Below are 23,290 nucleotides of genomic sequence, written 5' to 3'. Positions count from 1 at the left end.
CGAAGCACGAGGATTCCGGCGACGTTGGCTTAGTCAAACCCGGCCGCATTTGCCACGGCTCAATTGCAGTCCCGCCGCTCGCCGGCTTCCCCGTCGTCCCCTCTGGGAGAAACATGTCACCGGTGGGTCCGGCGTTGAGAACAAAAGACAGGTTCACCAAAGCCGTTCTCAGACATCGGAGGGCCGTTTCACCCCGTAAACAGCAGGGGGGGGGGGGGGGAAGGACCCTGGTAGATGCCACCACCTGCACTCGTGGCGCCGCAACCACATCGACGGCCCTTTGAAGCCTCGGTAGATTGATGATTCCCAGTGGCTTTAATATTCTTGGCATGTTGGCGTCTCCAAACGTAACAGCTCCTCCGCGGCCAGGACAATCTCGATCGGCCAGTGGTCACAATCACTGGTCGAGGAGAGATGACTTGAGTTGTAGCGTGGGAGGCCCTTCTTCATCTTGTCTGCAAGCACAGAGTAGAGTCCTAAACCTCGGACAACGGAGGCATTAGTCGAAATCAGCCACTCAACATGGCGCCACTCCCCAGGCAGTGCACGAAATTCACCCGAGAGCCACCATGCTGTTATGCAATACTACTGCATTGTCAATGTAAACGTAAGCACAAAATTTTGTAGCTGACAGCAATAATCTCGGCTACTAAGAACAGCTTCCATGTCTGCCAAATTTTCTGCCAAGGCCCGATTCGCCGTACACGACTTGAAGAGGGGTGGCAAATTTGGAAGCAAAACTGGAATAAACAAACAACTAGCACCTCAATTTTGCCCGAATTTAGGGTCAAGAGAGCGTCGGCGTCTCATCTGATGTCGCCAAAGATAGACTGCTAAGTTGTACAATACGCGGTGGTGTGTCAAAGCCCACAAATTCTTGATTAGATACTATTCCTTATCACTCAAAGCTGTGATCCCCTTATACCACCAGGATACCGATAGATTGTTTAAAATTTGGCCCCCGCTCCACTTAATCCACTGGCTTTTTTTTCAAAGAAGCTTGACGCTCGAGTCTAATAATCAACTTTTCTAGTTGAACTCGCGAAGGTGCGACTGCGCATCGCAATCCTTATTCCTTCCGTACTGGCGAGAGACTTCTCTTAAACTCGATGAGACAGTCATGCGCCTCGTCACTATCACTTGTACAGAAAGCTGCTACAGCTGTTCTCCGCAGAAGTCTGTAGCCTCACTTCGTTCGCTTAATCTCTGAATAGCAAAATCGGCTAGCTAACCCAGCGCCGTTAAACACAGGTACTCAAATGGGCACAAATTCACGTACTTTCATTGCCTCTGCAATGCGTTAGCTACACTATCGCGAATGAGACAAACGTTTGGTATCTAACTATGGCCCCCAACAAAACTTGTCGTCCGGTATTTGCTAAAGATACAAAGCGAAACGTGTGCTCAAAATTCAAACACAAAGAAATTTGCCTACTCGGAACGGTTCTACATAAGCAAACAGCTCATCATCAACTCGGGAAATGTCTTCGCTGAACTCCTCTGAGTGCCTTTATCACTTGGTAGCATCTCAAATTGACACACGTCCTTTCTAACTCAATGGCACAATCACCTTTATTTAAGTTTTACGAAGGCAGTAACACTTCATCAAATCCAAATTTTTAACTTCAAACAAAGTAGCATTCCCTTCCTAGTTTTTACACGCACACACAAAAAGAGGAATAAAAAAAAACAGCTACTTCGAATTGCTACGCGGGGTCAAACATGGCTCACCACCCCCGCGTCGAAAGGATTAGTCCTTCAGCCGCGCCCGCCGGGGTCGCGCTCGGACTGATTGTACGACTGTCACCTCGTGACAAAGGGCAACTGAAAGAAGACATTCCTGATCGCTACCGTCCTCTCCACAGTCCCTCGACGCGCTCAGTAGGCCCCGGTAGCCCATGCAGTGCCGATAACTGATTCCGGGCGACGGACAGCGGACGGAGCGAGAAGCTGCTCTCTGTTCTCGCCCCAAGCAAGCCCGCCTACCATTTCGCCCTGCGCGCTTCCTCGAATACAGTGCGGAAAGTGCAGGACCCATCCTTGTCAATTGTGGGCGCCGAACACGCCTGCATGCGTGGTCTCTATTGCCCGACCCCCGAGCTCGCATGCGCCGGGTGTACCGCAACCTAGCGCCCTCTGATCTTTCCTGCCACTTTGCCTTTTTATTTACCGCCTTTCTGTCGGGTCGGGGTTGTCTGGGTCTTAATGCTGGCCGATGCCCTTTCAAGAACCTCGCTCCGGTTCTGCTTGGTAGATGCGTTTTTCTCTTTCTGTTACTGCGGTCACCTTCAGAAGCATCTGCGCGTGCCGCCTGACCAGTAACTTTAGCTGCAAAATTACAAGGTCCCATGCGGGAGGTCTTTTCTTCCGCTTCTGCCGCACTTTTATCTGTGCTAACGTTAGCACCTGTCTGCGCCCCTGCATTTAGGGCTTGATATTTCAACCGTTTTTTCTTGGTAGGTGCCCTCTTCCTGTTTTTACGCTTAGACACTTCCGTTTGTTTCTCCTGATCACAACTAGCTTAATTGATCTAGTTTTACAGAGGCACCTCGGAGACATTCATCCAATTGCAGACTGGCCGCTTTGCCTTCGCAGGTCAGTGTCAGCTCCACACCGCTGACAGACGGACCTTCTGCTGCCCCCGAGTTGGGCAGTTCGCTTTCCTGGAGGCAGTCCTCCACCGCCCGCTTATCGGCCTGAGCGCTTACCCCTAAAACGCCCTGCTCGCCTGCAATGGAGCTATCCTCCTGTCTCCCCGTGGCTTTCGATACAGCGTTTCAACATTACAGGTCCGCAATCTTCATGCAGGTTATGCGCTGTTTCACAGTACTGTTTTACGTCGTCACGTCTGTCCAACTGGAACGAACCGGCCTGACTCACTCTCTCTGGAGTCTTGCCTCTCGAGATCTCATCATCCAGTTTCTTTATTTCATGCACAAGCTGCAACCTTCTGAGCTCCCGTTCCTCTCGCTTGGCCGCTTGGCCGCTAGCCCTTGGCGCTCATTTTCCTCTTTCTTTCGCTCAGTTTCCTCTTTCTTTCGCTCATCTTCCCTTTTCTTTCGCTCATCTTCCTTTTTCATTCGCTCAGCTTTGAGGAGTTCCCATGTATCAATAATTATTCCTTCCTCGGCGGTTTCCAAGAGCAATTTGCAAATGTCCGAGTTTTTGATCTTAACCCCTACGTCTACACCCAACTCTTCGCACAATGACAGCAAATCTGTCCTTGGCAACTTCATTAGATCCATGTTTACTGCTCCGAGCCTTGACTTTGCTGAACAACTGTTGACGTGAGCTACACGCACTCAGACTCACTGATCAACTTCCCTCGATTCCCAGCAGTTCAATGTATTAACCCAAACAATTGAAGCCTGACGAATCTCAAGCAAAGTTCAAGCACTCACCCACGGAAGCAACACCACGCCGCATGGTCGATCCCACCGCTGCCCCCAGTTGTTAGATGCGGGCCCCTGGTTCGCCTGTGCCGTCTCTCGCCAAGGTCGGTGTCCCCGGGTTCCGGATCGGGAGACTGCTGTTGTGGGGGTGACGAAGAGATGAGAGGGTCTTCGAGGTGAAGAAGAGACTGAAGGGTTTATTTACATTTATACATAGATTGAAAGAGTGAATCGGGAGCTGGCTGATCACACGCCAGATCGGTGCTTAAATAGGGTCCGCTGTCCCCAGGTCCCTAGTTGGGGAATCTAGTTCATTAAAAATGCGTCGAATCACTGTGATGTAGATCACGTGTCCAGTCTTCCGGGTCCGCCTTCCAGGACGCCCCCAGCCACACACTCTTGCCACTTCTGGCAGATTATGGTCCGCGCTGTCCAGGCTTCAGTGATGAATAGCCCGAAGGGGGTCCCATGGCAGCCTCGAAGGTCAGTCACCTGCACTTCACAGCGGTAGCGTGGGAACGAAAGGTTGCCACCGCAGTTTGCAGAAGCTTTCACGTGGAGCGTGGGACCTAAAGGTTGCCACTGCAGTTTGCAGAAGGTTCCACGTATAAGGAAAAGCACAGTCTAAGACGAAGTTGTTTTCGAAGCACGAGGATTCCGGCGACGTTGGCTTAGTCAAACCTGGCCGCATTTGCCACGGCTCATTTGCAGTCCCGCCGCTCGCCGGCTCCCCCGTCGTCCCCTCTGGGAGAAACATGTCCCGGGTGGGTCCGGCGTTGAGAACAAAAGACAGGTTCACCAAAGCCGTTCTCAGACAGCGGAGGGCCGTTTCACCCCGTAAACAGAAGGGAGGGGGGGAGGGGAGGACCCTGGTAGACGCCACCACCTGCACTCGTGGCGCTGCAACCACATCGACGGCCCTTTGAAGCCTCTGTAGATTGATGATTCCCAGTGGCTTGAATATTCTTGGCATGTTGCCGTCTCTAAACGTAACAACGCACACCATTTAATTCTCTACTGCACCAGTAGACACAAAGAACCCCCACACCTGCATCCTGAAACTCCTCCAGTATTTCTTGTGGGGAAGATGCTGGGTCCACTCCACGAACAATACCTTTGGAGCATGCGAGCTGTTCAGGGATGAATACTTTCACCGCTAATAACTGAGGAGCTTTGCACTGGAGCAGGTCTGTGACGCAAGCAATGTCAGGGGACTTGAAAACAATACCTTTACTACCGAACGGTCGCACCTCAGAGATCTGGAGGTAGTGGGTAGTGAGAGACTTTTGCTCCTGCTGAAGAACCTTAGAGGTTTTCATCTTGATCATTCCTTCACCGATCGGCACGAGCGCCACAGGGATGACGTCAATTCCGTTTTTCCTAAAAAGGTCCAGCGGCAAGCTTTGGGTGGGCAGGAAGGCAAGCCAAGCTGCTGACCCTCCGCCCGGAGAAATCAACGACATACCTGAGACAAACGCTCCCTCAAGTGCACATTAACCGCGTCTACAGACTTAAACCTTAGGCCTGGTAAAATCCCCCACGCAGAACGGCCTCACCAGAGATGAGCACGCAGGCACCACCAGGAAACCACAGGCACCACAGGAAACAGCCGTTCAGAACCGTCCAGGTGGCGCGAAACAGGTGGCGAGCTGCCCGCCAGGTTTTTTCCGCAGGTTTTTTCTCTTCTTTTTTTAAGTTTACACGAATACATAATGCGGCCAGCTGACTGGGAGCAGAGAATGCTACTGGAACTTTAAATTTAGATGCAACTTATTTTTAGGTTATGGGCAACGGGGTGGGAGTAAGGAACCACTTCTGGCCTAATTCTTTCCTCAACGAGCATAGGCTGCTTTCGTTCCACGCCTTTTATGCTATGAAGAAGGGACTCCGCAACACTTGTCAGGAAAGACTGCGGGAAGCCTGCATCCTGAAGCCTTACCATCTGTAACTGGAAGCTCGTTTCCTTGTTACGGCCACAGGATTTTTCAATGGCGACCTTAAAACCTGGCGTGGCAATGGCTCGCTTCACTGTCTTAGAGTGAGCCGATTTATAAGACCAAAATCCTTTCTGTGCACAAGGGTGGTATATCCAGCACTTTTTCTCTTTGGTTATGGAAAGTGCCAGGTCTAAAAATTGTATTTATCACTTTCCGGTTGCTGCTGTGTAAACTCTAACCCTTCTCTGTTCTCACTAAAAATTCGTAGAACGTCGTTAAATGTGCCTAAGTAGGACTGTGCGTCCTGTTTATTTAGAAGGATTAAAAAATCATCGACGTATCTGAAAACTCTAAATACCCTATCCTTATCCAACTGCTCATTCACACTTCGATCAATCATTGACAGGAAAATGTTGCTCAGAACCAGGGCAACACAGGAGCCAATACAAATTCATTTCTTCTGTATAAACAATCGACTTTCAAACTGTACAATTGTAGCATTATGGTAAAATTCTAACAGAGTCATAAAATTCACTACTGACACACCAGCTGCGTTTTGAAAGGATGTGACCCCACTTTCCACAATGCATGCTTGAACGGCTGTGAACAATTCCTTATGGGGAATGGAATAGAAAAGATTTTTCGCATTAACAGAAAAGAAATACCAAATTTGCTGATTATCGTCAAGAAACTCAATTATATCCAAAGAGTTTTTTGTTCCGAAAGGATCAGTGACGACAAGTTGGTTAAGATGCTTCAACAGCAACTGACTAACAAGGCGTTGCCAAGATCCCCGTTCGCTTACTATACAGCGGAATGGTACATCCTCTTTGTGGGATTTATCTTTTAAAAAAAACATCCTAAGACTTTTGCTCTTACAGTCACTTATAGACTTTGCTAACCTTTGCAGTTCCAATTCGTTGAAGAGGGTAATGGCTCTTGACTTAGGCTTCACGGGCTTGAGTTTAGTCGGTTTAAAGTTCTCTTCAACGGCACGACAGGCATCTTCATTATAAACCCCCATTATCACCACCACAAAACCGCCTTCCTTGTCTGCTTGCAGCAAACGAATGTCGTTCTCTCTGAAGTATCTCACCCCTTTGTTGACCGTAGACCTATATCCACTGCCTCTCTTGGTAGGCGTCCTAGCCAGCGCGTCCACTCCATCCAGCAGGCATTGCTCACGATCCTCCGGCGGCGCCTTCCTACCCACTTGCCTATGCAGAGAAAGGAGCTCAAGAGCCACTATAGTTGACTGAACTTCGGTCCTTTTGCCAAAACCTTGAAGACTTCCTCCTGGACTGCAACATCACCCAGGACCTTCAGAGAACTGCTACTTGCCTTTTGCTTTCCCGGAGATCTCGGTGAGTTGATCAAGAAATGACGCCATAGGAATTCTGTGGTCTGTGCCGCAAGCTTCCTATGTGCCTGGAATTTTCTTTCTGCTATCCTTTCAGGGTCTTGTTTATAGCAGACGACACGAAGCTACTCATGAAAGAGCCGCACTTGTTCCACACCTCGGGCCTCAGGATTGTGCAAAGACGTTTAACGTGCCCAAACGACCGTGAATTAAAAGAAGCTTTTTTTGATCAGGAAAAAGGGTCTGAATGCTGTTAGCGATGCATCTATTTTCTTGTACCAAACTGAATAGGCTTTTTAGAAAGGTTTTCCTGAGCGCGAGCACGTGTAAAGGTGTTTTTTCCTAATGTAATCTGAAGTGTTCAGTGCACAAAGCCTTTTTAGAAGGGTTTTCTTGTCTCACGTACTTTTTCTGTATTTTTTACGTTTTGAACGCATTCTCCTTTTGTCATCATCCTGTCAGATCCCATTCAGTCAGGTTTCTTTGGCCCTATACACCACGTGTCATGCCTTTTAATGTTCTTTCGCCACTCTTATCGTTTCTAGCTAGGTCGTGTTTCGAGTGCTGTCTTTTATCGCTTTTATGACTCTTTACATCATTCTGACGCTTGCTGCAGCGGATAGGTGGTGCGACGGTGTGCCTATATGTTACGTGTTTCTTTCAATAAAGGAATAAGTTGTCAGTAGCGCGCTGTCCTGTCCTGTTCTTGTGATGTCTCGTGTTTTGCGCTAACGCTTGCACGTAGTACTATGCACCGACTAGCCCAGCAACAAGTGTTACTTGAGTAAGCAGTGATGAAGGCATTGTATAACCACACTAGAGGAATAATACAGGAATAGATATCCTATTGGTTTCTCCTTGTTTCGTTAGGAAACAATGGACGAGCATAACATCCGATACCCCTGTACAGGAATAGACAAATACAACCTTTGTCGGTGTATAGCACGATGAAACTAAAGACTACACAAGTACAGCCTACACATCAGTACAGGAACAAACAAAACGAAGCTGTATCGATGTATGGGTCTATAGATCGATAATGCAATGGGGACAAACCGATATCGTTTATATGTGTCTCTCCTATCGGAATTTTTTATAGGAAATAACTGTAACCGGGGTATGTCAAGGGAGAAGCCATGATTTTCTTGAGTCTGTGCGGTTTTGTCGCAATTTCCGAATCTCAAACGTTATTCGTCTTCAAAAAACGGTTTGGGAGAACAGTTTCGAGAAATGAGAGAAACAGCTTGGCGGTGCTCGTTGAATAACTGTTAACGCACAAATCAACGACCAAAACAGCACTCCGATGTGCAATAAACGTTTCTCTTAGCTGCTCTATGGATGAACATGTATATATTTTCTCCTCACAATGGTTGTGCCCTTATCACCCCCTGCGTGCTTCAGGTTCATGTCATGTTTAATTTTGTTTGCTTTCTGTTTCTTTTTTTTCCCTTCACAATTGTATTTGGTTGCACAGGTTTAGAGGCGAAGTTTTCCGTTGCATTAACAAATGCTTCTGCAAAAGGTAACAAATGTGCAGCAGCGGTAAAAATCTTGCTTCTGATCCTAGTTCGCCTACCCTCCCTGACTATTAACTTAGAGCGGTGCCTCCGATCAGTCAAGCATGCTGAGCACTGATAGTGAACTATCTTCAAATGAAAGCCGCGTGTTTACCGCGCGTGCAAATGCATCGCCATCTAGCGAGACAGCGAGAGGGTCGTCGAGAGAGGCGGATAACTCTACAGATACTCGCTAGAGGCCAGCACGTGTTCCAGTCCTGGTGCACGAGCATGTTCGTGAGGCGGCCGTAAATTGTGCTGCAGTGCCGTTGTACGCTTGACTCTGCGCCAAGTTCGAAATGTAAAATTCATATCACCCGCTGCGTAATACAGAATCACTGATACTAATCAAGCCATTTCTTCGCCGAGGAAGATTAGGTGCGGCTAATGGCTTGCAAACGAGGAGGAGTGCAGAAATGAGAGAATGTTTTGGAGGTGCGTGTACTAACCGGAACCACGGTCCTCTAGAACGACAGAGGCTATGTCAACATGTTTTACTATAGTAATTCTCTATATTTTTTAACCACTGAAACTTAATGGCTGGCTCGGGAACAAAAGAAGAGCCGCAACCTGTTTTTCAACCTTTGAGGCATCTGGAAAATATATATGAATGTTTGCAAAATGTACAACACTAAAAATTTCTTTTCGTCAGAATTCAGTTTTTCTTGTGGGGCGCTATATTTCCACCTTGGTCTTCGACCTACAGTGCACTCAAAACTGCAGTTTGTTATGTCTTCCTGATAATTAAGAAGTAAATATGACATATTTAGCCGTGTAGGTGAGATAAAAAATATTACGGTCAAAGTGAAGCCTTTCGTAAACGGGAGTTTTTCATTGTTATTGATAGCGTTACCAGAACAACTGACCGCTTGTCTATCAAGTGCAGCACATTTATGTGAACATCTAAAATCCGACATACAAGCACTCCCAGTTGGGGTGAGAATGGCGAAGGGCAGTGACGTGTTTTAGACGCTCTAGTGTATCAAATAACTTCAACGTACCATTGTAACCATATCGTGACTTACCCAGGAAGTAAACAATTTCATTTGTAGCAGCCAACACGGCTTCCGTAAAGGGTTGGAAACTACAACGCAATTACTTAAAACAATTCATGACCTCGCCTTAACTATCGACAATCGTGGGCAGACAGACATTTTATTTCTCGATCTATCCAATGCATTCGACCGAGTATCGCACCCAAAAATGTTTCACAAACTACACATATTATTTGGTTCTGGGAATATAACACATTGGCTTCAGGCTTATCTGACAAATTGGCTCCAGTTCGTTGAATATGAAGGCCAACGTTCGGGATGTGCTGAAGTAGTGTCCGACGTGCCTCAAAACACAGTATTAGCTCTATGTCTTTTTCTTATCTTCATCAATGACATTGCAGACAACATCGAATGTACGGTACGTATGTTCGCAGACGACTGTATCATTTACAAAGAAATTAGCAGCTATGAAGATTAATTAATTCTTAACAGCTCATTGGTGCAAGTTTCCGAATGGTGCAAACACTGGCAGATGACGCTTAACTTATGTAAAACTATCTCTATGACCGTAAAAAAATCCTCTAATATTTACTTATGGTATCGAGAGCCAGAAACTGAATAAAGTTGATGAACATAAGCACTTAGGAATTTTGATCTCATCGGATTTGAAATGGAATAGGCATCTTTCGTATACTGCATCTAAGGCACTCACTGCGCTCTATTTGCTAAAGCGTTCCTTAACATCTGCTACACTTGACACCATATTATTAGCGTATATTTCACTTGTTCGTTCAGTACTAGAATATAACATAATTTGTTGGCTTCCGTCGACTATATAACCACTGCATTGACCAATAAGAAAGCGTTCATTGCTTTGTTCTTTTTGTAAGTTGTTGTGCAATCAAGATTTTTTATTATTTATTTTATTTATTTTTTCATTCCTGCAGAAACCTGAATGTAAACGTTTTTCATGTGTGCATATAAATTGTCCCTGTCCTGTAAAAGCCTCCACGATGAGGCTAGCAGTATGTTGTAAAAAAAAATTATGCATTGTCAGCCGAAACCTGAATGAACTACCAGTAAAAGTTGATAAATAAATATTCTTTCCTTACTTTTCAGGAATGCATATTGCCATCGCAAATCAACACCCGTGCATATCGATGCATTTTCAGTGTGTTTTTACATTTTATATACGCTTGAAAATTGTTGCATCCCGTAAGCGATGCGTTCAGTGTAAACATAGGGCTGCCACTAAGCTGGAAACTAAGGCCGAGGAGGATGTAGCGGTAGTTTCATGGAAAGAAATAGCCTGAGTAATAATAGACAGCTTTAGCTGTGCGTACCCAACGGCTTAGCGTACGCAAGGAGTTTGCGGGGACGGTAGTGCGCATGCGCAGAACGCAAGCGCAAGCCCTGCGTCTTGCGTGCTTACGCTAGCCAGCGGACTTAGCGTTGCGGCGCTTGCGTGGCTTGCGTACGTTAACGTTGACAAGACTGCGGCTCCCTGCTCGCTCGCTTCGGAATAAATACATGTTGCCGCTGGATTCTCCGACGCAATAGCTCGCTCGAATGGTATCGGTTCGCTTTTATTTTGCCTACTCTTGCCCACACGTGGCGGTATAAGCGATAACTATAGCCCCTGTTTTTCAGATAATCTGGCGATTTTCAAGCTCCTAGGCCTAACTAAATGCAGTGTGGATGGATGGATAGATGGATGGATGGATGGATGGATGGATGGATGGATGGATGGATGGACGGACGGAAGGACGGATGGATGGATGGATGGATGGATGGATGGATGGATGGATGGATGGATGGATGGATGGATGGATGGATGGATGGATGGATGGATGGATGGATGGATGGATGGATGGATGGATGGATGGATGGATGGATGGATGGATGGGTGGGTGGGTGGTTGGGATGGATGGAAGGTAGGAGCGTCCCCTTTGAAACGGGGCAGTGGTAGTTGCCACGATGCTGTTTTTTTTTCCTTTATTTTTCTTTAACTCTGCTGTAAGTTAATAATATTGCCATTTTCTTTCAAAAACTCTTCCTACACTTCAAAACTTATGTCACCTCTCTGCTTTTGAGCCACTAATCCTCGAATCGTTTTTGCTAATTTCCAGAGCAGATTTATTTTTATGACTATTGTTATCTCTAAACCCTAAGGCCTCAGGAAGAGTGACTGTGCCTGCATCGACATCGGGATGGATACCATCACATTTTAGAATGAGGTGTTCTATTGTTTTTACAGATTTACCACACACAGCACATCTGTCATCTTCGTTAAATTTATTTTTGTAGCTGCGCGTTCTAAGACACCCTGACCTAACTTCAAAGCGGAGGGCACTGCCTCTTGAGTTATCATAAAACGTTTCCTTCCTGATCTGCCTTTTCCAGCATCGATATAGTTCTACACCATGCTTCTTTTTCATTCAATCTATCCAATTTTTTACCTTCGACGTTTTTAACCTGTTGTTTAATGCTCTTTCTCCTTCCTCGTCTCTGGCAAACTTACTGGCCAGCTTTCTAGTTCGTTTCCGCCACTGTGTGTCAACGCTCTTTCTGTACAGTTATTTTAAATACCTTAGCTGCCCACCTGTTATCGTTCAATTTCCTCAGGCGTTCTTCGTATAGTATTTTATAGGGGACGCTGGGTAACAGCGCCCTCGTGTCTTTTCTTTTTTCTCTTCAAAAAACAAATTCGCTAGCATTGGTGATCGAACCCAGGCCCTCTGCGTACCAGGCAGGCAGGCAACGCATATGCGACAAAGGGCATTATAGGGGCCCCAAGTGAACGAGTTGTAGTGTGTATGACAGTTATTTATGTTGGGAATATGTACTGATGTTATAGTAATTAAAAAATAAAACCAAATATAAATATTCTATTTAGGCGTAAGAAATTGCGCGGAATGAAATAAGGTGGTGTTATGGTGCTTGACTGTACTGAAAGAAATGGTGTGTATGAGTATGCGGCAGCGTATTATGTCGTTCATTGTAAACTAGACGGTGATTGGTGATTAGTAGTCGGTAACATGGTCGATAACTGTGATTGTAATCGATGGACGTGATCGTTATTGTAATTGTGAATTAGTGATCAGTGAGAAATGAGAAGGGAACGGAATAAAAAGAGTCAACAGAAGGAAAGGTTGCTATCGCCTCTAATCCTATGGCGAAGCTTGAGCGTCCTACTAATCTTTTTTTTTATCTTTCATTATAGCTGTTTAAGTGCAGTGGCTCTTTGTGGAGCTAGTGTAGTGGCTTTATTTGACGGATTCTCGAATCTTTTCTCACCGAAGAGCTTGCTCCGTAAAATTCGTTAATTGACCAAAAGCGAAAGCAGAAATGTACTGCATTTCACATCCTTTATGTCATTTACAGCAAGTGAGACACCTACATACTGCTCTTCTGTATGTGCACGTGTAACAGACATTCAGGAATTCTCTGTCCGCTGTAGGGCTACATGAGAAACGCAGGTGTTAAAGGGTGCGTTGATTAATATACATTAAAGTTAACATTTTGTTGCAGATGCTCCCGACAAGTTATATCACCATATTAAGAATCTAGTATTGTTACTGATATGTTTCCTACATATGTTTGCTGATGTATGCTGGAATCGTTCCACTTTGTATTGATTTAGGCTTACTTTTTTCCGGAGCTATTTTGAATGTTTCAAAACGCAGGGAATGAAACTAACATCATTGTCGGCTAATATAATTTATGTATACAGCATAATGAAGACATGACTACAATATGAAAGGGAAAAGTAATTGGATAATATTGCTGGTAAGATCTTATGATTATGTATCTTTAGCTGCCTTATGGGGCAGGATAGTTGTGCATTATGCTTATTGCGACAAAGCAAGCACAAATACGAAGTGTTGAAAATATTAAGCCTATGCAGTGCTCAATTGCATTGCACCTAGGATTGTTCATTTTCATAAAAAAACATGAATCGCTGTGAGAAAAGGAAACATACTGGTGTGCCTGTCACAGCAATTCGAAATTAGCAAGCGGAGCACATGTACCGTCATATTGGTGCCTCTATAAGGCCATAACCACTTTTCACAAAAACATCACCCTGATGGTTATCATCCAATTATCGTGGTCGATGGTGACATTTTTTTGCTGCTAAGAGTAAGGATGATTGATATGCTCCAGATTCGCAAACTTAAGCCAGTTATAACATTTTTCATAGCTCCCTGCAGATCAAAGAACAGCCCAGCTAAGTGGCGTGTATTTGCTTCAAAACTTTGAAGAAAACTCCAGCCTACCTTATTGGTGTGGATAGAAATTTTTTTATTTTGTGCATCGTTTTACCTAGCTCTATTGTCTTTTGTATAGAATTTTGGGCAGTTGGTGTTCTTTACATTTGAGTCTTTCATGTGCATCTGGAAACACTATCATAGCCTCCTATATAATGTTATTTAATGATCTACTTGAATGTTTGCAAGACCATTGGCAAGAGCGACGAATTTTCAGTCTGTTGCATATACCTGGTCTCGTTGCTAAAGCTTTCAGACAAATTTTGATGCACAAGTCGATGCGTTTTCAAAGCTAACAACTTTTTTGGTAGTCCTTAATTGCACCAAGCACGGCTAAAATAAATGCTTGAGGTTCGAGAATAACATGAGAGCCAATCTGCCGTAATTAGGTCTGAAATGGCTAGCAAATGATCCTGACTCTTGTTCCTGAGGATATTCTGAGTATTTATTTTAGACGGAGTAATAGATCCCGTGCGAAATTCTTGAGGATCGCTTGAGGACTGCCTGACGATATCAGAACATCCTGACTGAGGCGCCCTGAAGACATTCAGTGGAAATCTTTGCGTTGACTGTAAATGAGCTATTGCAGGTATATGCGCCGAGAAATATGCAAAACTGTTTCTTTGAACACTAGTAGCACTCTATATTGCGTGTTAGTGTGAATTTAAACATGTTAGACGACACGTTGCGGCTGAGAAGGACGTTAATATTACACGTGACCTTATTGCTTTGAGCTATTTAGTGGGAGCCGAGTGGTGCAACCATTGAAACAGTTGAACTGGCTCAACTTCAAGAGCATTAATCTGAAAGCACTCAGTGTATATGATGCCTGCTTCAGTCGTACTCAACGGCGATGTCGTGGGAGGACAAGTAGATCGCTAAACGTTGTAGCGCTCCTAACAATGGCCAGTCTGTTTTTTAGTCCGCAAAAGCTTGTAAATGCTAGTCTCTTCAGACGCTCTGACAACGGCAAGCAATTATGTGCTCAGATGCAGCCTTTCTGCATGATTCAAGCTCAGATAATCTCTCTCAGCGTTCATAAATCACTGGGTTCATACCTTGTCTTAGAAGACTGATTCAGTCCCCAAACGTATAATGATATATTCAATCATTTCGCAGTTTGGGATACTCCATCATCGTCACCAGTAGAAGCAGTAGCAATCCAAATGCGTCCAGTGGACTACAAAGGCCTCTTTCATTTATCTCCGACTGATTCCCTCTTGCGCCAGCCTTGGCTCCGTTATTCCAGCAAACTTCCTACTCTCATTCACCCCTCTACTTAGGTGGTTTGACAAATGCTTCAGAGTTCCTGCTTTTACTCGTCAGGTTTCTCTGTTCGGCCAGCTTGATCGACTCACGCTGGCAACCTAAACGGGTGACGCCACGCATATTGCGCATGCACAGTTTATGTGGCAGGCCATGACACTTGCTGCCTCGAATAACAAAGCGCTATATGCGGCCACTGGCCGCGGCGATCGTCGGCGGTGAAGGCCTCCAGGGCACTGCTCCGCTTCTTCGACTTTCTGGCCTGCCCGATAGGCTGTGACTTTAACGAACGCGGACTTTTCATTGTGACTCTCCTTTCTCTTTCATTTTTTATCCCCTCACCCTTTTCCCCCCGTGTAGGGTAGCAAACCGATCATTCTTCCGGTTAACCTCCCTGCCTTTCCTCTTCTTCCTCCTCCTCCTCCTCCTCAGCTAAAGTATAACGATACGCATTTGTTCCCTGACCCTGACTCTAATGTTGAACATTAGTTTTGTATATTTTACTCCTTTATCCCACCGTTCGGCTCTCAGTGCTATATCCTCAGTCATGCGCTGCATTTCATCCTCTTAATTACTTACCAAAGCAATGTCATCAGCAATTCTTCGCCACTAACTTTTATCCTGAATGCTTTCTCAAATCCCACTGGTGGGTTTTTAATTCACGGTTGTTTTCTTAAACCCAATAAAGACAGTTACGACTAGCACATCTGGATGGAAACACTCCAGCAGTTCCTTTATTCATTACATGCGCAACTCTCATACCAATATTTCGTTCTTGGAATGAGAAGTTCATAGGTCAGCGAATTATCCTTAATTGTTAACTAGGACGCCTGAAAAATACCGGAATCCAGGGAAATTGACTCCCGATAGCACACCCTGTTCGCTCGCGTATTATTACAAGCTCCACATCACGTCTCCTTTAATGTTAAGTCACCCCTAGTCACATAAATGTTAAGTCACCCGTTCCACGAAGGACTCCGGGCTTCACCTTTTAAAAATCCTAAAGATCAGCGTAGTACTAGGTGGATGTCAAGCTGAGGATGTCAAATCCGTGGGCTGTTTCATTTACAGCACGGAGACTTGTTAGGGTGGTCCCCAGCACGGTTTTGCCAGCGTTGACTCTCCTTAGGGCAGGCAGAGCTCGTACGGTCCAAATGTTAGAGTCTGTTGTATCATTACGGGCATGGTGAGCTTCCGTTTACTTGGAGGCATCTGTTACATAGGTGGTTTGATAAATACATCAGAATTCCTGCTTTTACTGGTCAGGTTTCTTTGTCGAAGAATAATTTTTACCAGCCGAAAAAATACGAGGGACAAGAGGAGAACCTACACAGGACCAGGCTGGACTAAAAACTTGATCGACCGGCCAGCTTGATCGACCCACGCTGGCAACTTAAACAGGTGACACCACGCATATTGCGCATGCACAGTTTATGTTGCGGTCCATGATACTTGCTGCCCCGAATAACTAAGCGTTATGCTTAGGAGCCTAACAGGAGTGACATATCTTGCCGCATTACATGTTACTTCGTCGGTCTTTGTGAGCGGCGCTTTTTAGGAGCGCACCTCACAACGTGTTCCTCCAAAGTCGCGCTCCACAATATCAAAGCCCTGAACGTCAGGGCTCTCTGCAGAAACCCTCTGCAGGAACTATAACGTTGAAATTTTTAGTTTCGATAATACCGCATTCGTAGTTCCGTGCAAGGAGTTTTGAAATGTTTCACGAATGACTGTTTTGTCTCCCACTCTTCGGGTCATCCTCACTCAGCGCGTGTTAGCTGCTATGAGTGGAATTATCTGCGGCAGCGGAGCTGTCAGAAAAGTTGTGGAGAGGTCTGTTTATGCTGATGCTGGCAGATAATGCGACAGCCTAATCGTGCTGAGAGGACTAATTCAACAGCGCTGCGCAGTCGTCCAGGGTTGTGAGCTTTTTTATAAAGATTAAAAAGGCCCCATTTTCCCAGCACTTTTTTTTTTCTCTAAAAACCGAAAGCATGGCTGCAGTTGGGGTGCAAACCATCAGGAAGCCAGTGCTCTGATTTTGGTGCTTAGTTTCAACGCCTTTACATCTCGTACCAGGGATGCTCTACCACTGAACCATCTTTGCGATGAACCAGATGATTGCGTGTGTAGATTAAATTATGCAAAAAAATATATCTGTGAACATGGCTCCAACCATCTTGAAACAGATTAAATGAACGCCACATGAATGCATGAGCAGATTTCTTATATTCCCGTTGTAGGGTACACTAGTATGCCGACTGTTTCAGCGAAAGTGAACCAGAAATTTTCAAAATAGGCGTTTTGAGGTATGAAGGCAGCTTCAGCAGTACAATAATACCTGCGTATGCGGCCATCTGAAAACAGGTGAATAAAACTAACTATTTAGCAGAACAAATTTCTGATAATTAACTTTCTAACTATTACAGATAAACACCCTGTCGCAATGAGACATTTGTAGCCGGTCATTAGTAACACCCATATCAGTTTTTAGAATTTCGAAAACGCGATCACCCTCGGCGCTGTGGCCCAACAAACTTTGGCTACATCGTGCCAAAATTTATGCAAATTCGAAGAGCATGCATGCAAAGCAACCCCTCCAGTGCAACTAGTTAAGGTTAGTCACCTCTTTTATGATGTTCGCCAACACAGGATATTGTGCTGCAGAAATCACCTTCATACCTCAAAAAGCCTATTTTTAAAATTTCTGGTTCTCCTTCCCTGGAACACCTTGTATATTTAATGAAGAGAAAGACCGAGGAACGTGCAGTTTGCATTATGTTTTCATTGAATTCATCAATAAACAACAATCACTGGTTATGATGGCTTCGAAATAAGGCCTGTCAAATTTGTAGCAGATGTTAAAGCCCCGTATCTTGTTCATATTTTCAATCTATCGATTTCGCCAGCGATATTGCTACGAACAATGAAGTGACTAAAGTATTGATTATATTTAAGGAGAAATAGAAAATGAATTAGCAAACTATCGCCCCATTTTACCTGTGTTCTAGAAAGCACTTGAAGAAATAAAATTCAAAAGCGACAAAACTTCTTTGATATATATTCCATAATATCGGAATCGTAGTTTTGTTTTCTGGTGAGAAAACCGAACGAGTCCACCTTGCTCTTGCAAAAAGAAATTATTTTACATTACATCGAAACAAAAGAACCAGCACTAGAGCCTTTTATAGATTTCAGCAAGGCGTCTGAACTCTTATATTAAAATACTACATTATACAAATTGGAAGCACATCTATTCGAGGATATTGCTTAGTGCTGTTATCTTCTCATTTAATCTAGAGGAAGCAAGTTGTACTTTTTGATGATACTAAATCCAGTGATAAAACACTTCATGGCGTACCTCAAGGCAGTATTCTTGGCCCCATCCTGTGGAATGTTTACATTAATGCGCTAATTCAAATATACCGCGGCAGTGAATTTCAATGGACACGTTATTATAGAGGCCCGTGTACTGTGCGATGTCAGTGCACGTTGAAGAAGCCCAGGTGGTCAAAACTTCCGGAGGCCTTCACTACGGCCTCCCTATTAGCCTGAGTCGCTTTGGGACGTTAAACCCCATAAACCGATACAAACCAAGTAGACCATGAAAATGATTACGTTTTCTATGTGGTCAAAACTAGCCTCTCCTTGAACTGCTACTCTCCCCATGAACTCATAAAGTAAGGTAACCTTACTCCCCTCACCCCTGACCCTTGCCCGCTCTCACCCCTCCTTCCCCACTCCTGCCTGCACCTTGTGCCCAGAACCATTCGCCTCTTCCCTCCACATCCTCTCCCTCTGCCCGGCGGACCCTCCCCCGCGCGACCTAGAGGACCTCAAGACCTGGGAGGACTGGGAGACCCTGCTGCGCTCGGAGGACCCGGCCGTGCAGACCATCGCCACAGGCCGGGCTGCCAGTGTTACGGACCTTAGGGACATAAACACTTGAGTGCAGTGGGGTCGTGCGGAGACCCAGGGGCGTGCCCCGACTTCCTCTCCAACAATGAAGTTTCTCTCTCTCTCTCTCTCTTAGAGCATCGCATAAATGGCCTTCGGTGAATGGGCAATAAATACTCGCAAGTCTAAAGCTGTACTGCTTCGACCTGTAAACTACAAGATTACATTCGCCGATCCACTTATACTTGGTGATAATTGCATACGGCTAGTTGAAAGCTTTAGGTTCCTTGGTGTTGTTTTCGATTGCGCGATAAGGTAGAAAGGATATGTAAATTACATCGTTGAAAAAGCATCCCAGTCAGCTGGATTTGCCTCCAGATTAGGATCGAAGTTTCCCACGAGCTCAAAACTAACAGTTTATCATACGTTATTTCACTACTACTCAAACTACTGTCACCTGGTTCGGGCAACATCAAAAACAAACCTTAATAAATTATTTCTGTTGCCACAAAAAGCAATAAGGCATGCAGCCGGAATAAGTTTCATAGCCGACACCCGTGATTTCTTCTTTAAATGTAAAATTACATCAGTTAACCTTATGCACGAATATCTACTAATATACTATCTCAAGTTCTCGTCCGCATTGTGAATGAAATTCTGATATCTGTAGGCAAACTTACATTAAAGTTGTTTTTACAATGTCTAGACAACAATCGGATGTCTCCAGTAGCAAGATTACCGATGAATATTAAACACTACACTTTCTTATACCAACGATTTTAAACGAATACCACCCGAGCGATACTAATGTACACACCTTTTGTGCGAAATACTTTAAAATGCATTTTCTATAAATAAATACGTAGATGTCCACATCACCAATTTTTTCTTTTCTCTTTACTGCAAGCGCAAGAATAATTTTATGTCATTTTGTCAGATTTTCAGCGGTGAGTACTTTCAATAAATCTATCGCCTCATGTGTGTGTTAATTTGTCTCGTGCCTCTATGCCATGCCTGTGTGCGAGGCCTCAGACACATTCAAGCTGCTGCTCTTCAGCTTTTCGTCTGGAGTACCTTTTCCTTGTATTAGAAAGGGGATAAAGGTTGACATTATTGTTATAATGAAGGATTAAAAATACAAGCAAGAATGTTTTATAATTCATATGATGCAGAAAATGAGTGCAAGATAAAAGCCAGAATACCTTTTTCACGCAGGCAGACACACGGACAAAAAAAAAAAAACTGCCAACAGCAGTGAATACACGGCTTGAGAACAATGATTGTAGCGGATATAGAAGTGAGCATGCATTTAAACCCATACAAAAGTAACCATACTGCATGCTCTTCTGTGACTCATGAGAACGTACGAAATTGAAGCATAACTGTTCGAGACACATATCTGATGTGTAAATAACGCAATAAAAGGAACTGCGAATAAAACAACAGTATGAAAACTACAGGAATTAATGCAAATGGGCTTTCCACCAAAGACTATTGTTGATATCCCCGTCCTAACAGCGGTGGTGTTAACAGTCGATGAATATGCATGGTGGTGTCTTCCTACATAAAAAAAACTGAGTTAAAAACTGTCCATAAGCTACATGACGGCACAGGTATTGATTATATCAAAAATAAAAATATAAAACGTCTTCCGTACTATAGAATCGCGGATCAACAAGAAACTGAGAACGACCAACGGCGGTGCCCGTGTCTGTAAGCCTCAATGTTTGTTCGCTTATTGAAACATTTCTGTTTTCCAGGTTTACTGGATTAAAAGCTTTGGGGGTGAAAATATACGCAAACGTAATTGTGCTTCTCCCTTGAACTTAACTCAGGTTTCTCATCGCAAAATTCATGCCGTGCACTCATTTATTGTAAAACTATAAGTGCACAAAATATATAAATGACAATTTTATGTTTTTCGTTGCTATATTTCTGTACATCTCTGTCTCTATTCTTTTTTAAAAAGTCATCGTTGTTTTTAGTTTTTAGTTTTCATTTTTTATTGGGCTTTTACCCACAAATATGACAGCAGCTTGGGGGCAATATGGAGTTGAGTTGTTTAAATCAATCAATCAATCAATCAATCAATCAATCAATCAATCAATCAATCAATCAATCATGTTTATTTAACATCATGACGATGTTGTGTGCGCCGACAAAAAAGCCATTGGGAAGGCTTGACGAGGCCGACGCACCCCACAAGGGCATTGCAGTGGTACACAACATGTTAGCACTTCGAGGGATAAAAAAAAAGGAAATGAAACAAAAGTAACATATTTGGCATTAGCTGTACATCAATTCGGACTCCTTATTTAGTTGATGTGGGAGAGTGTAGCTCAACATTTGATAACCATAATTTGTTCGCATCCTAGGCACATACCATTTGGGTGTCGCACGTGTAGTGTAATAGAGAGTACTCCCTATATTCGAAAGTAATCTGAACCACCGAGCGCCTCATAATCTTTGCTCCGTTGCTCGCACAATTATATGTAGGAATGAAGAGAACAAAACTTTTTGTGCACTAGTTTTCAACCAATATTTAAAAACATTTATGAATGTTGCATTCCACTAATATCTTGCTGTCATACTAGGGCATGTATTGAACGTGAAGTTTCTAAAAATCATGCCATTCAGTATGCCAGTAACTGATATCATCATTGAATCCGCTCGCTTTTTATATCGAGTCAGGAATACAAAGCGCAACCACAACTGCTGTTCCAAGCTGCATGATAGTTTTAAAGCGTAATGGCATGAGGACAGCAGTTGACAATTCTTGTGTCCATCCTTTAAGATATTGTACGTGTGAATCACTTCCGAAGACTAGAAGCTAAATTCTCGTTCTAGCGTTCGCTATCGGACAAATCACATTAAGACTACTAGAACGGTTTCCGCGACACAAGAAAAAATTATTGTTGGAGAAACATTTTTAATTTCTGCGAGAACTCGCGTCTTGTGCTCTTGTTCAGCATCTAATAGTAAAACAAGAGACGATGAATTGTTCATTTTCACACGCGGTATTTATCCATGACAGGAAACATCCGCGTATTTCCTGTGCATTTAGAAGCAAACAAATGTCTCAGTTTTTGTCTGTTTTACACATCACTAAGTGCGCGGAAGCAATCGACGTCAAGCAGGACACCCGCGGGAGCAGCGTCCGTGTTCGTACACTCGCCAATGTATGAAGTCAGTCGAGTGTAGTGGAGGAATTGATTATACCTCGAGTTTCTTGGTTGTGCTAGACTGAACGATACGACGAAAATGGCCTGATCGACGAGATGCACCGCAGGCAGTTTCGTGAGGCTGAGTCGAGTGGCAAGCGCACAATCAAAGACAAATCACGCATGCACATTATCGCTCGTAAGATATAGAGCCAAATCTAAGGGGAGTGAAAAGAAGGAAAACAAAAACCATCTTGTTCGCAGTCACGCGAGTTCGTTGAAGGAAGGGAGGCGCAAAGCCATTCGTATGCGTCCGCCACATGTATGCCACGCCTACCGTCTTCACGGGGGTTCTGACGGAATATCGCGTTTTCTGGTCGATTACAGCAGCAGCCCCAGCGGGCAGGTGCCATAAATATGAAGATCGCGTTGTTTGGGCGCGTTCGTGAGCATTGCGCAAGGCCATTTACGAACGTATGCGCTGCTCCTGGTTTCTCTGTCGTAGACAGCGCGAGTGCATCGCATCAAACTGCACTATAGGGTGTGGACACCTCATAACGAGGTGGGCTCCGTCACAGTCAATAAACAAACCACATGGCTTACCAGCTGCGGCTCTAATTGGAAATCTCATAAGCTGGCAGGAGTGCACTCGGCTGACGCCCTTTCGACATTATATATGTGCGTCACACGCATTCGAACATTTCCTGTTCAATAATATTCGTCCTTTTTAGGGCTGCGTTGGCAGAGCATAACCGCAGCTGTAGCGGTGGCCGGTCATGGCGTCCTTTCCCGCTTATTCGCTGTCTTTACTTCCTCTTCAGTCTTTGTATTTTATTCAGCTGTGCCCAAGCTCACATAGGCAATGGGACTTCGTTTATTCTTTGGTTTCTCAAGAGCCCTATGTTGGGGTATTACAATACTTGTGGAATGAGCGTTGTAACAAGCACAATTTCGTCCAGTGAGTCAGGTGCAAATGCCGAAGGTGGGGTAATTTTAATCAATACTACAAGGAAACGAGGGAATGCTTCAAACGTTTATCAGAACAATCACTGGTGAAGAAAGATCTGTCCTAATTCGTGACTCGGTCGCAGGATTACAGCCTGTTCGGGGCAGTCCCACTGCCAACAAGAGTAACCGGGACAGTGAGCGGATGGTATGGAGGCCGAATCGATCAACTGCCGGAAGCAGGAACAAGCTCAGTGCAGTGCATTATGGAGAGTTCCCTATGTTCTGCCGATTTCTTTTCTCACAGCAATTACAAAGTTGCACAGTTATTTCCAAAACTTCAGATTTCAAGAAAGAAATGGCCCCTTCCGAGGCCGGAACCCACAAACGCCACCTGCCCATGACGATCACTGTACCAATTTTGCATGCCAACGTGGCGGCCACTGATTCTTGGAGCATTCCCCAAATAAACATTTAAGCAAGTGCTTCTTGCTGAGGGTTGTTCAATTCGGC

The sequence above is a fragment of the Amblyomma americanum genome, chromosome 4, assembly GCF_052857255.1.
Source record: "Amblyomma americanum isolate KBUSLIRL-KWMA chromosome 4, ASM5285725v1, whole genome shotgun sequence".
Lineage (NCBI taxonomy): Eukaryota > Metazoa > Arthropoda > Arachnida > Ixodida > Ixodidae > Amblyomma > Amblyomma americanum.
This window is presented reverse-complemented; position numbering follows the sequence as displayed.